We start from the raw sequence: 14964 nt of genomic DNA on the forward strand, positions 1-14964 counted from the left end.
TGGTATTAATGATCATTGTGGTCCCCAAGCTTCTGGTGGTTAAGAGCTACCACCTGGCCTCTATTTCTTTGCAGTCCCATTGTCCCCAGTGACATTACATGCTCAGAGCTAGTTTGCAGAGAAGGACCTATATTGACCTCATAAGTCGTGATGGTGCTATAATCACCAGTACATTTCTTATAGTCATGGCGCATGGTGTTCTCTGGGGCCTCCCATAAAATATAATCTTCTGGTGAGCCATCTGACCACACATATCCATTCCAGCAGGCCCACTTTCCTCAGTCTCTTTATTCCTTCCTCTACTCTCTGCCAAGGCATCAAGAAATCCACTTTGCTCTGTGGATTGGCCATCATTTTCCATGCTTCCTACCTCAGGGGTCATTGGCAAGGTTTTATGCCCTTTGTCCTCAGAGAGTGTCTCCAAGTCAATGAATTCTTGCCCTCCTTGGTCAAACACCCTCAAAATGCAAAGTTAACTCTAAGCCCAGATGGTTTCACTTATGATTTCTACCAAACATTTAGGGAAGAAATGAAAAATACTAATTCAACATAAAATCTTCCAGACAATTGAAGAGGAAGGAATACTTAATGACACATAGCCATGATGAAATAATTCTAAAATCCATAGAGAAATGAAAAAAATAGTTTAAAAAAACTTTATAAAATAGTAAAAAACTAGAAAAATGTATAGTACATGACTTCAAGACTTATAAATCTGTAGTCAACAAGACAGTGTGGGATTTACATAAAGGTAGACACATAGATCAATATAATAGAATGGAGTCTAGAAATGGATCCACACATATATTCTCAATTGATTTTGAACCAAAGTTCAAAAGCAGTTCAGTGGAGAAAGGATAATCTTTTCAACAAATGGTGCTGGAACAATGGATATCCACATGCAAAAGAAAGCATTGTCCATACCTTGCCACTTACACAAAAATGAACACCAAATGAATCATAGACCTAAGTATAAAATCTAAAACCATAAAAGTTATTTTAGGTAAATATTTCTTAGATACAATGCAAAAAGCATGATCAATTTAAACAAACCATAAATTGAACTTTACCAAAATTAAAAAAATATAAGTAAACAACTTTTGCTCTGTGAAAGTCACAGAGGTGACTTTCCTCTGTGGAGAGGATACCAAAGGTATTGAGGTCCAGTCTCTTAAGAGAATGAAAAGACAAGCCATAGACTGGAAGAAAGTACTTGTGAATCACATACATGAGAAAGTAGTTATATCCATAATATATAAAGAACTTTCAAAATTCAATGATTAGGAAACAAACAATATGATTTTTTTTTAACAGCAGAAGGTTTGAACAGACTCTCCTCCAAAGAAGATACATGGTAGACAAATAAGCAGAAGAGGAAAATAATAATTATGATAGTGATGAAATAATAATAAATTTAGAAAGTAAAGCCTGTAAGGAAATTGTTACTGAGTAAGGATTATTTAATTTAGCAATTTGAATTGGCTCTTCCAAGTTGGAACCAGAATTAGTTAAACTGTGGGCATATGTTAAATTATAGGCGAGCCCTTTCTGCTACCATCTTTGGTTGTCTTTATTCATTGTCTTATGTTGGTGGTAGCAACATGCAAAGTCAGGAATTATTTGGTTTAGCTAAGCATACAGATTGATTCAGTATTTGCTCTGGGAAGATATAAATTTTCTCTGCTGCTTTTGCAGTTTGTTTATAATGTTTCTTAGTTGTAAAACTACAAAGGCCATTCCCATGGTACAGATAGAGGGGATGGGATGGAGAGGAGTGCTTCTTGAATAACAAATTAGAAGGAGAGTCAAGAAATTATGTTGAGCTGTTAACCTCAAAAGGAAATGGTCTAATTATACATTGGAACCATTTATCTTGGAAGTATCATGCAGCCCAGGGCTTAAAGGGAAAGGGCCAAGGATTAGATCCAGAGAGAAACCTGTGAATTTGTTTCTACAATGTTCTGAAAACCCCATCAATAGAAGCAAAGGGGCCAACTGGCATCCAACTGAGTTGGTCTTAATACCTACTCTGTCCTTGGCATCAGCAGACAGGGGAGTACGTACAGTCCTTTACAGAACAGACATGGTCTGTGAACTCTGAGTTTACAATCTGTCGTCAGCATTTGGGGGTGTAAGGATAAGGCTTCTATACTTAGACATTTTTTTTTTTTACTCCAAATCAGGTCAGATTGCTGGATATTAAGTGCATATAAGCCAGTATTAACTTTAGGCCATGTCATAAAAATTGAAACTGATCCCACAAGTGACCCAGGTACATTGAGGGATCATCCTGATCTCCAGGGACAGAAACTTTGTATCTAGATAATAAGGCCTAATTCTCTCCCAAAGTTCTTCTCTAGGCCAAAGACAAGATCCCTTGGTACCAAGTAAATAACCATGTTATCAAGTAAGAATTGACTGTTTAGGGTGAGCAGACTAGCCCACCCACAAACCCTATATGTGTCTTTTAACTGGCCTCTACTCCAAAACATTTTAAACAAAGTATGTGTGCCATGAATTTCAAACTTGTAAAGCTTCTCATGTACATCTTCACATAGAAAAATAGATTAAAAGATATTCACATGTTTCCAGGACTTTGGGAAGTTTTCTTCTCATTTCCTTTCACTCCATACAATAATGTAGAAATGCCTTTATTCCATTTGGCTGATCTTAATGTTATTTAATTATCATTTTATTTAAGTTACCAAATAGGCCCTAGGATTCTAACATATATATATTTGAGCATATTTGTAGTAGTGATCTATTTTTAATAATGTTTATAGAATTTGATATATTTTGGTAAGATATTAAAAGCAAGGGTTCCCTTTTTGCCAAATATTTTTGTGTTAATAAATGTAATATTCTGGAGCTGTATGTTATACTATTAATAATTAATAACAATTTACTGAGCACTTACTGTGTGCAAAGCAGTGTGTCAAGTGCTGACATAATTTAATTTGATCTTTAAAACAACTCCATACTGAAGGTTTTATTGACACTTTAAACAGATTGGGAAGTTGAAGTTCAGGAGAGTTAAGTAAACTATACAAAGCCCCACTGTCAATATGACCCCAAAGGTCCTTCATCTTAACTTCTGTTCTATATCACCTCACCACATTTAAAATTCCTTTGTTCTCAAGAAGCTAACATTCCAAACAGATGTTAATGTTATTACTTTTTCTTGCAATTTCCACTCATGGTTTGACCTAAATTTTGGGTCATCTCTTTTTTTTTTTTTTAATTTAATTTTATTTATTTTTTTATACAGCAGGTCCTTATTAGTCATCAATTTTATACACATCAGTGTATACATGTCAATCCCAATCGCCCAATTCATCACACTGGGTCATCTCTTGCTTTGGTTACATGCAAAATTGGCCAAAGAATAACACCCATAAAGGGAAGAGATTCTGATGAAATTTCTACTGACTTCATTGATCATTTCAGGACTTTAATGGAAGAAGTTTATTTCATATTTCAAAGGGAAGACAAGTTCACTGTGAATAGTCTTTTATTAAGCAGCATTCTGGACAGCAATCAAACTAGGAGGACCAATGTAATTGCACATGTTCCCAACTAAAGCACATTAGTCATGTTCTATTTTAGAAGAAGAGCCAGGTTTGGGGTAGGCGAGAAAAACAAGTGGAGTGGTTGAACCACTAATTTGTTCCATGTGATATACATAAAGCAAAGGTGCAAAGTGGAAACAAGGTGAATGAATGTGTTTTCATCTGAGGAACATGTCCTTTGGTTTTTGCATTTTTCATGACCAGCCATATATAATAGCCACCTACATAGTACAAAATTAATTGTTCACTTTTATTCTAAAATATCAGCAGTTTTTAGTTTAGTTGTGTTGTTTTCCTCTTAGAAAGGATGAATGAGTGGCATCTAGTGCATAGTGTGGGGACATAGATCCAGTTTATATTTTTGATGTATAAATTTCAGAGTATTTAGCCCCATGTTTGGCATAAATAACTAAACAAATATATAATTACAAAAATAAGTTTATTTCATGATTTGGAGCCATTGCATGTTTGAATAAGAACATCATTTTGTTAGGAAGCAAGTTGGGGCCCCTAAAATAGCATCATCCACCTAGAAGAATTTTTTGAGTGTTCATTTAAAATTTTTAAAAACACACACACTTGGAATCACTTTCTTGAAAATGTTTAATAAATTCTGATTAAATGTGTTTTAAAATGTTATGATGTGGTCGTTTGAGTTTTGTACTTTGAGATGGGCTATACAGTTAAGGCTTTAGAAAAGATAAATTCTTTATTATGTTCTATATTTTCTGACTGGAATGCTTACCCTAGTAACAATTGAATGAGCAATTTATTTTACCCAGAAAAAAAATTATTTATTATTAAAGAGAAGCAGGAACCCAGCTAGTAATATGGATAAGAAAACTTTTCCTAATTAGGCAAGAGACTAGCTTTCATGAAGATCAACATCTTCACATCCTGGCAAATTAATCTCTCTTAGCAGGAACTGGAAAGAGGATACTGTCTTTATCTTCCACAAAGGGCAGTGTTATTTTTGTGATATGAGAGATGGAAGGGAGCAAGGGTGAGAAAAGACAACCTAATTCTGCCCTTTGATTAGCTAACTGTGAGCTTCTTGAAGTAAGACAACAAATAATAAGTTTCTTTTATTTGCTATAATTCAATGCCTTGCAGAAGGTAGAGGTATATGTGTGTGTTGTGTGTGTGTGTGTGTGTGTGTATTAAACCTTCTTTCATATTGGCCATTAGGTTTTGCTCCCTAGAGAGATGAACAAAAAGCATAGATTTTACATAAAAACAGTATCACAGCTATGAGAAAAAAGGAAATATAATGACAAGTTTTATTTCAAGGAAATATAAAGATGGAAGGCACATTTTTGTCTTAACGGGATAAAATGAAGAGGATATTAAGAGATAATGAGTAGAGGAAGAGTGAAAAAGGTAGCAAACTGCAAAGGAGTTTATTGTAAAACAGGTATTGGTGGTTTTCTTTAATATCATAATGTTTGGAGTTATTTTGTGTTGTGATGAAAATTTTAGCTGTTTGAATAAATTGTTGAAAGGACTTTATGTTAGTCAGAAGTGTTTAGGGCGGCCATGGAGGTATGATGCACAGACTTGCTTTCAAAAGAAAACCTGTCAAAAGAAGTACAGTTAAATCACAGCCTCCAGGTCCAGGTGCCTTCAAACTATGCCAAACGTGAACATGAGCCAAGGCCTCCTGTTTCTTGCACAGTGCTCAGCCAGAGAGTATGGCAGTGGCAAAAGAGCCTCAGTTTTGAGGCAGAACAGGACTCCTCAAAAAGCAGTCTTTCCAATGAAGCTTCCCATGAGGTCAGCTGAGATTTCTGAGCTGTACTGCTGTGTGAGGCTTACCCTACCCAATCCTCTGGCCTTCCTTCTCTCTTTCACAGGAGCCAGAACTTTATCACAGTTGGAAGGCTTTCCTTGGATGTTCTTGCCCCCTTTACCTTTTTATGTTTCACAGATATTTTTTTTTCCAATACATTTTTTGGGGTTTTGTCTTGTTTTGGTTTGGTTTGGGTTTTTTTGCACTTTTAACTCAATGGCTTCTGCTTCCCAAAAGAACCAGTTGACATGATTGACACTGGAAGTGGTTTATGATATCAGTGAATAAGATGGAGTTTGGCAACTGGATCATTTGCCACCTACCAGAAAATGAGGATCCCTTCCCAAGTGGTGTATGGATCATGGATAGTTTCTGGCACAAAACAGCAGTCCAGCTGATAAACATTTCATCAGTGGTGACTTTGGAGAATGTCTTGTTGAATGTGAATTCCCTAGCTAGGACAATATTCAGGTGTTTGAAAAATATGGAGCAAAGAACCAACAGAAAAACAGTGGAATTAGCTGATTATTAGTAAGTTATACTGTAGACCTAAAGAGAGTTAATGAGAAACTGAACATGGTTAAGAAGTAGCTTAAATGTAAGTATGAAAGCAGGAAGGCTTCTTGGGTAGCTTTTAAACAGTTTCTTATCTTTTGCAAAAGGAGAGTGTACATAGTTGGAGAGAAAATTCAGAATCTGATATTTAGGGCCACTGAACTGCAAAGATGATTAAATGTTCAGTTGAGGAGTGTTCTTATGATAAGGTCAGAGCTCTGCTTAGGAAAAGTTGGGGCATAGAAACATAGGATGAGTACATCTGGGTGAATTCCCCCACAGAGCTACAACCTGAGCACCTGCAGAGTTGGCCCAAACACCTCTCTGAAGAGATAGACATTTTCCCTTGCAGGAAGATAGTTCAGAGGCTGCTCCCACACAATGTAAAAGAGACATCCCTCAGGAGTTGCCTCTATCTTCTCTCCTGGCTTCTAGGCTGAAAAGTATGGTTAAATTCCAACATAACCCAGATATGGAGTGAAAACATACTGGGATTGATAAACAAGAAAAGAGATAATCACCCCATGAATCCTCAAGAATTAACCAGCATGTATTATCAGGAGTCAGGAAAGTATCTGTGGGATTGGATTTTCAGAGTATGTGGTCAACAGGCCTGGAAGTTATGACTAGAAAAGTAAGAATTTATTGATGTGGGGGCATTTTCTTGAAATATGGGATTTAATGTTCTGGTAAGGATCCCAGGGCATGGAGAAAATTTGCCGGAAGCATGGGTCTTAGAAATCTGGAGAAAGTCTTAATAATATTGAAATTCCTGAATTGCCACGCAGGACGGTGGAGGCGTAAAATGGGTAAAAGACTCTGGGAAGGGGGTATGTTGGAATGGGAATATCATGTCATGCCAAGAGACCTGTCAGAGTAATTTTTTTCCATAGAAGAACCCACAGGGCACATAATTCACCAAAGCCATGGGGAATGTGCTGGTGAGACACCAGAATCATTCATTTGCTCCATCATGGCTCTTTTCTGAGGATCAGGGCTGACAGTGGGGAAACTGTTACGTAGGTTAGTGTGTTAATAGCGATGGAGATGATGGGAGGCCTGAAGACTCTGAGTCCAGATGGCCGTGCTTAACTGCTGTAATCAGGAGGCTGCAATGACCATAACAACTAGCAAGGTCGGAGGGGCAACCAAAAAGCCTTCATCTGCAGAGAGTTTATATGCCATCAGAAAAGAAGATTAGAAACAGTCTGCATTCACAAGGAACCCTCAGCAATATAAGGAACATTTTTTTCTAAATTTTGACTATGTTAACTCTCCTGCCCTCTGTCATAATATAGTCCAAAGATATCAGAAACATCAGGAAAGTTCACAGAACATTACATTGTTCCATTATACTCAAGTTGATCAAGACAGACTAAGAAAGCAGTGGCTAATGAGCTCAAAGCCTTGGTAAGACATACAGACTCCAAAATGGGATAAAATCTACAAAGTGTCAGGACTTGCCACTTGTAGTCAGATTTTAGGTGTCCTGTGTCTATAATGTACTGGGTTATCCCTGTCAAAGTAAAAGACAAATTGATGTATTTTTGTTTTGTATCCCCACCACAAAGAAGGAGGCACAAAAGTTGATAGTCCTTCCTCTTTGAGCTCTGTGGACAACCCATTCTACACCTAAGAATAGTGTCTGGCCTGTATACTGTGTAACACAAAAGGCTGCCAGGTTTGAGTGGGGTTTGGAGTAGGAAAAGGCTCTGTAGCAGGTCTAGGCTGCAGTGCAAGCAGCCCTGCTGCTTGGAGCATGCTATCTGGAAGACCCTGTACTATTGGAGGTGTCAGTTATGAAGAAAGGTGCAGTTTGAAGTATATACCAAGAGCCAGTGAGAGAATCATAACATTGACTTATGGGATTTCTGGATCAAGGTCATACTATGTATAATGGAGAGTTATAAACCTTTTAAGAAACATCTCCTGGAGTGCTCTGGGGTACATGTAGAGATGCAATATTTGACCGTCAAGTCAAACAAGTGACCATGAACCCTTAGCTTCCCAATTCAAGTGAACCCGGTAGCAGTCCATCATAAAATGGAAATGACACATCTTGAATCTAGCCAGCTAGAAAGTGTGAATAAGCTTCATGTACAGGAAATCCAGGCTCCCAAGTGATCCCATCTGGTTGAACCAGTGTCCTTCCCTCACCATGCAGCTAAGGTCAACTTAAAATGGTGCATTTGGTCATATACTTTGTGTGGGATGAGAAGTAGCCTGAGGTAAGAAGATATATGGATTCATGGAAAGGGGCCAGTAGCCTGGCCAACTGGTGAGGGATCTAGATAGAAAAGGATCAAAAGATGAGGTTAAATGATAACAGATGTGGAAAGGTGAGGTAGAAAGATGTTGATGGATATATGGCAGCAGGCAAAAGTGTAAGCTTTATTTTATCCCATATTAATTTCTATTAGAAAGCATTCAATACAGAAGAGGCAGTGAACAACCAAGTTAAAAAAAAATGGCTATGTTAGTTGATATTAGCCAGTCTCCATCACTGGTCACTCCAAAACAGGCACAATGGGCACATCAACAGAGTTGCCACATTGGCCAACATGGATGCGAAGCCTGGGCTCCACAGTATGAACTCCTATTTAATAAAGCCATTCTAACTACTGCCACCTCTAAATAGCCAACATATCAGCAATAGAGACCAACAATGAGCCCTTGCATAGCATTATTCCTTGAGAAGATCAACTGGCCACTTGGCTGAAAGTTGACTAGGTTGGGACCCTTCCTTCCTAGAAGAGACAGTGGTTTTTTACTCTGGGAAGAGATACCCATTCTAGGTGGATTTGCCTCTCCTGGCTGCAGATAATTGGCTAGCACTACTATCAGGAGGCTTAAGGAATATCTGATCTACTGAGTTGGAATTATGCACAAAACTCTGCAGTGAAAGTCCACTTCACAGTGAAAGGGCTACAGAGGTGAGCCATGAAAATGGGGTCCCTGGTTGTATTGCATACCACACCATCTAGATGCTGCCAGCCTGAAAGATAGAGCACTGGAATGACCTGCTGAAGGCTGAAGCTGAAGCACCAGCTTGGAGGCAGTGCTGTGCAAAGACTGTGTGCAGGCTGAACTGACTACTGAGGCCACAGAGAAAGCCCAGAGGCAGAAAGTCTGAGGGTAGCATGTCTAGTGCTTGAGTTGTGATGCTGTCAGCATCCTCAAAACTGCCAGAGTCAAAGGTGGGCTTTGAGATAATAGAAAATATATATATATATTGGTCTCTGCCCCCAGTTCCTGGCACAGAACTCTTAAAATTCTTTTAATTTCCTAAGTAATGAGAACGTACACAGGAGCATCTTTTGTTTTAATATTTGGCCTTTGACCCTCATTCCTAATATAGAGCTCCTAAATCCCTTGGAATTTCCTGAGTGATAGGAGTATCCTTTGTTCTAATGAGAGGACTATTGGGGGCTCCTGAATGAGGGCTGGTCACCAGAAAGTCCAAACCATGATTAGAAGCTTGACATTTTCAGCCCATTCCTCATTTTCCACAGAGGGGAGAGGGGTTAGAAATGGAGTTAGTGATCAATCATGCCTATGTGATGAAGCCTCCATAAAAATCCCAAAAGTACTGTACAGGGTTTGGAGAGTTTCAGGAAGGTGCTGTGAGAACTCACTGTCCCTCCCCCCATACCTTGCCTTATGCATCCCTTCCATCTGGGTTTTCATCTGCATGCTTTGCCAGGTCCTTATATAATAAACTGGCAAACAGTAAGTAGACTGTTTTCCTGAGTTCTGTGAGCAGCTTTAGCAAATTAATCGAATCTGAGAAGGGGGTGGTGTGAGCCTCTGATTTAGTGCCTATCAGTCAGAAGCACAGGTGACAACCTGGACTTGCAATTGACATCTGAAGGGGCGGGGGCAGTCTTGTGAGACTGAGCCCTTAACCTGTGGGATCTGACACTATCTACAGGTAGATACTGTCAGAACTGAGTTAAATTGTAGAACACCCAACTGGTGTCCCGGAATTGCTTGGTGGGTAAAAAACCCCCACCCATCTGGTGTCAAAAGTGTTGTGAGTTTGGTAATAATGTGAGAATAAAGGAGAGACACGGGACTTGTGCAGGCTTTCTTTACATGGGTTCAGGTGATATAATATGTGATACCAGGTGTTTGCATCAAACTCAGTTCACACTTGAGTTCCTCCTCTCTGCCATGAAAATAGCAAGTCCCGGAGGAGAGTGGCTGCTTCTTTAGTCTAGGTCTAGAATGAGAAGACATGGGGAGCAAGACCCAGCTGAGCCCTAGTCCTCATGTAATATAAACAAAATCTAAATGTTTATGTCATAAGCCACTGATATTTTAGAGTTGTTTGTTATTTCACCCAGAATTGACTGATACATTAACCAAGGTTTGAGTTGAGGGTGTTGTATGGATTTTTAAAAATCTTTTTCTGTTTTTTCTTTTTAGTGCCAGAAGGAAGAAACTAATAGAAGGTTACCTTTGATATTCATAATGATATAGAATTTTCATTATAAAAATCATGAATAATGGGCATTTAAAATTTCTATTTAGCTGCTTTTTATAGTTTTACCTAGAAAGACTGCATTACTATTCCATTTCTAACTTGAAAAGTATTTCATAAAGAGTATTCTAGGAAGTTTATCTATTTAAAACATGCTATCTCTAAAAACAAATTTAAAATATATAATAAGGGCCTTTGAACAATCAATAAAGCATTTCAGAGGTGATTTTTGCAGACTTGGGAATTTGTTTTTCATTGTAATCCTCTTCAAAATTCATTTTCATGAAAGAAAACACTCATTTAAAGTCAATAATGGTAAACAATTTTTTATTCATTTAATATTTTAAAATACTAAAAAAATAAACTCAACCAATTATAATTTTAAGAAGATAAGGACAGTCATTCAAGTGATAGCTAATAAAGCTGTACTTTAGAGCAAACCAAAATATAGCAGATAGCATAGAGTTTTATAGAGTATTTCAAACTACTTCTTAATAAGATATAATTTAATAATCATCACAGAAACTATTCATTATGTATGAAATTTAAGTGAATAGCAATGTTAACTTATTCCTTCAATCACTAAATAAGAAAAACAACATAAAATACCATTGAGTAATCTGAATATTTCTTTCCTCTAGGGACAAGGAAACTTTTAACAGAGTTGTTTTTCCAGTTGCTTTCATCAGATTAAAGCTGCTTCCCACTCTGCCCTATACTCTTTCAAAATCTTTTGACCTAAGTTGAGGCCAAATTTAACATGTCTAAATACTATTTAAGAACTGGGGAGAAACTATCAAGCAAAAACTTTTGCTTAATGTTCCCAATGTACTTTGAGTTTAAAGCTTAAAGTCCACCCCAGCTATTTGAAATTCAGCTCATAGAGATTTCCCATGGTCAGTGCTCCTCAGGAATTCTTTTTGGTCCTTATTTTCCTTCTCCTTGTCTCTCTATAGAGTCTTCTTCCTGTCGTACACACAGTAAGTCACCAAACTAGTCCTAGTTTGCCAGGGACTTTCCTAGTTTTAGAACGAAAAATCCAAAAAATCTGGTATCTTCAGAAACCTCTGTGGCATGGGCACATCAAAACAGTGGGTCACCCTTATCCAGTCCAACTCCAATCCTGTTTTTCCTCTTACCCAATTGACCTTTAATAGTAAATCTGCGGTGGTGTAAGAAGGAAAGGAAGGAAAAAATAAGCGAGGATATGAGAATGAAAATAATAGAGAAGATTAAAAAGGAATTAGTAATAGGAGGAAGGAATGAAGGAAAAATTCCACCCTGTTAAAGATAAGTACCCTTTCCTGAACAGCTAGCTGTTCTCAACTCCACATTCCCATTATCTTCTCCCCTCACTTATACATTTGATCTAAGAGCTTCTTCTGCCCACCCCTCCCCATCCAACCCCACCCCTCTTCCAGCCCTTTCTGGAAGAGGTGGTTGAGAACATTAGCCTTGAAGCCAGAATGCCTGGGTCCAAATTATGCCTCTATCAGATGAGTGCTGTGTGCAGGTGACTTGATCTCTTTGTCCTCATAAACTCTGGATGAAAGTAATGCCTATCTCTGAGTTGTTGCTAAAGAAGTTAATACATGTACAGCTGAGTAATTCACTATATTATTGATATTACTCTTCTCCAACTCAGAAATCAAGACTAAAGGTAGTCAGAAGCTTTAGCACTCCATGCCAAGCTCTGATGGGCGGGCTTACGTACCTCACCACCGTGTAGCGGTGTTTCAGTGAGGAACTGATTCTGGGTTCTAAGCAACTTACACATAAACTGTTGGGAAAGAACCTGCTCATAAGCATGAGATTGCCTGTAGATCAGGTACAACTTATATTGCACTTGTCATTCTCATGCTTTGTTGCTGAAGCTGATTTTATCTGAGAGTAAAAATCTGGCATAAGCCATTTGCTCATGCATTTTTAATTTATGGACTCAAGAGTTTGGAATAACATTCAAAGTCACAGATGCTTATCTGAACCAAACCCAAAATATTTTGAGGTTTTCATATCAGTCATAACCATCAGAGAACTATAAAAAAGAAAAAAACCTTCTACCAAAAAACCCAACTATAATTTACTTTTAATATTTATCTCGAGAGAAAAACTACCTCTAAATTTACAAACTATATCACATGTATGGATAGATTCAAAAATTATTTTGCTTCAGTGAAACTTGGGCAGAATAATGAATAGTCCCCTTAAAGGGATTCATTCAATTATTTCAGGACATTTATAATCTACAAAATTTTTAAAATTTCTGAAGAGGACACAATTTTTAAGTAAGAGAGGAAACTCCAGGGTACTTGGGATGGAACTGGGGATATTGGAAATAAAGAGAGGTTTTCCAGGTGCTCTAGAAGATAATTCTGAATAATTCTAGTGGTAGACTAGAGCAATGGGTAGTTTAGAACCCAAAGCCAGCTGTGTAAGATAGATACACATAATGACAAATATGGCTTACAATTAGTGGAGGTCCAGTGCACAAAGCTAAATAAATTTTACTGAGTAAGGCAGGCACAACTAGAGAGAGAGTCCAAAGAATGGAGCTTGATTAAATACTCTGAAGATTGGTCTGGAGGGCCTGTGGGCTTATGGGTGAGAAAATTTACAAGTTACATCTCTAATAATATTTGAAGGTCCATTAACTGAACCTTCCACATACTAAAATAAAATACCACCGTGATTTTTTACTTTGTCTTCAGCAAATACATGTTTTAGATTTAAATGCAGATATCATAACTAAAGTTGGCCGGAACTTAGGTTGAAAACCGTAAACAACAAACAAACATTATGACTCTGACTAATGTATTAGGGAAGACAGTGCTGTCTGTTCTTTATTTAAGATGGGAGTTTGAGGAGAAAGAAGCAAAAGACCAAACGAGAAATGATGGAATCTGCATCTGTGGCTACATTAAGCCAAAGTGGTGGTGATGGTGGGAGGGAGCAGTTGATTTAATAAATTCTTTATTGTTTAATTCATTTAAAAAAGATTCTATGGGTAAAGAAGATGTGGCACATATATACAATGGAATATTACACAGCCATAAAAAGAAACGAAATTGAGTTATTTGTAGTGAGGTGGATGGACCTAGAATCTGTCATACAGAGTGAAGTAAGTCAGAAAGAGAAAAACAAATACCGTATGCTAACACATATATATGGAATCTAAGAAAAAAAAAAAAAAAAAAGGTCATGAAGAACCTAGGTGCAAGACGGGAATAAAGACACAGACCTACTAGAGAATGGACTTGAGGGTATGGGGAGGGGGAAGGGTAAGCTGTGACAAAGTGAGAGAGTGGCATGGACATATATACACTACCAAATGTAAAATAGATAGCTAGTGGGAAGCAGCCGCATAGCACAGGGAGATCAGCTCGGTGCTTTGCGACCACCTAGAGGGGTGGGATAGGGAGGGTGGGAGGGAGGGAGACACAAGAGGGAAGAGATATGGGAACATATGTATATGTATAACTGATTCACTTTGTTATAAAGCAGAAACTAACACACCATTGTAAAGCAATTATACTCCAATAAAGATGTTTAAAAAAAAAGATTCTATCAAAATAGTTTCAGAACTATCAATTAATTGGTGAATTTTTAAAATTCCTCATGAGTTGTTTTCAATGTGGACATAGCTCTAACTTCTATTTTGCACTAACTCCTTAAAACCAAACACTTCTGTATCAGCATGCCAACCTCTTTCTCACCACCTCCACGTCCCACCTCATTCTTTTCCCACTCATCCTATTTACAATGACTTTGCACACGTTGTTTCTTCTGCTTTGAACTCCCTTCCCTCTTCTTAGTCTGATTATTCCTAGGTAACCTTCAAGTTTCAATTTAAGTAACTTCTAACTGCAAAGCTTTCCTTGGACTGTCCCAGGTTTTCATCTATAATACTTCTAGATTTTGTATATAGGTCCATTATCAGTAGACAGTGATGTGATTGGTATCTGTTGTACAAGCATCACTGAGTCCTTCTATCACTGCAACGAATGGTTTATTTGTTTCCTTCCACCAGTACATGAGGAACCTCAAAGCAATGACAAATTCTTATGCTTCCTAATACAGTGTCCAACATACGGGAGGCCAGGGATAGACAGAAAGTTAGTTTCAGCTCTAGTATCAATTCTATTTTACTGGTGTGGGTGCCAGGAGCACTTATGAAGGAGGATTCTGATGTTGAGCCTGTTCTAAGAGGAAGAGAATTCCGTAATCAATTGGTGATGTCTGCCACGGGAGCTGGAAACTGGAAGTGGCAGTACATGTGCCTCACATTTGCTTCTTTACCTAGGCATTCTGTAACTGTTCAGAGAATGAATACATAAGTAAAACAAACAGTAACAGCACCTGGAATTTATCCAGCAATTTTAGATAAAATATGCTTTACCAACTCTCAGAGCCTCTGATTTAAAGGATACAAAACACATTGAGTACATCTTATGTCACTACTTACTCCATTTTGGTTTGGGATATAGGCATTAATTTCCCTTAGAAGGGAATCTGAGGCTCAGAGTCCATACAGACATGATAGGTATTCATAAGACAAATGCTGTCTCCAT

The sequence above is a fragment of the Eubalaena glacialis genome, chromosome 11 (genome assembly GCF_028564815.1).
Source record: "Eubalaena glacialis isolate mEubGla1 chromosome 11, mEubGla1.1.hap2.+ XY, whole genome shotgun sequence".
Lineage (NCBI taxonomy): Eukaryota > Metazoa > Chordata > Mammalia > Artiodactyla > Balaenidae > Eubalaena > Eubalaena glacialis.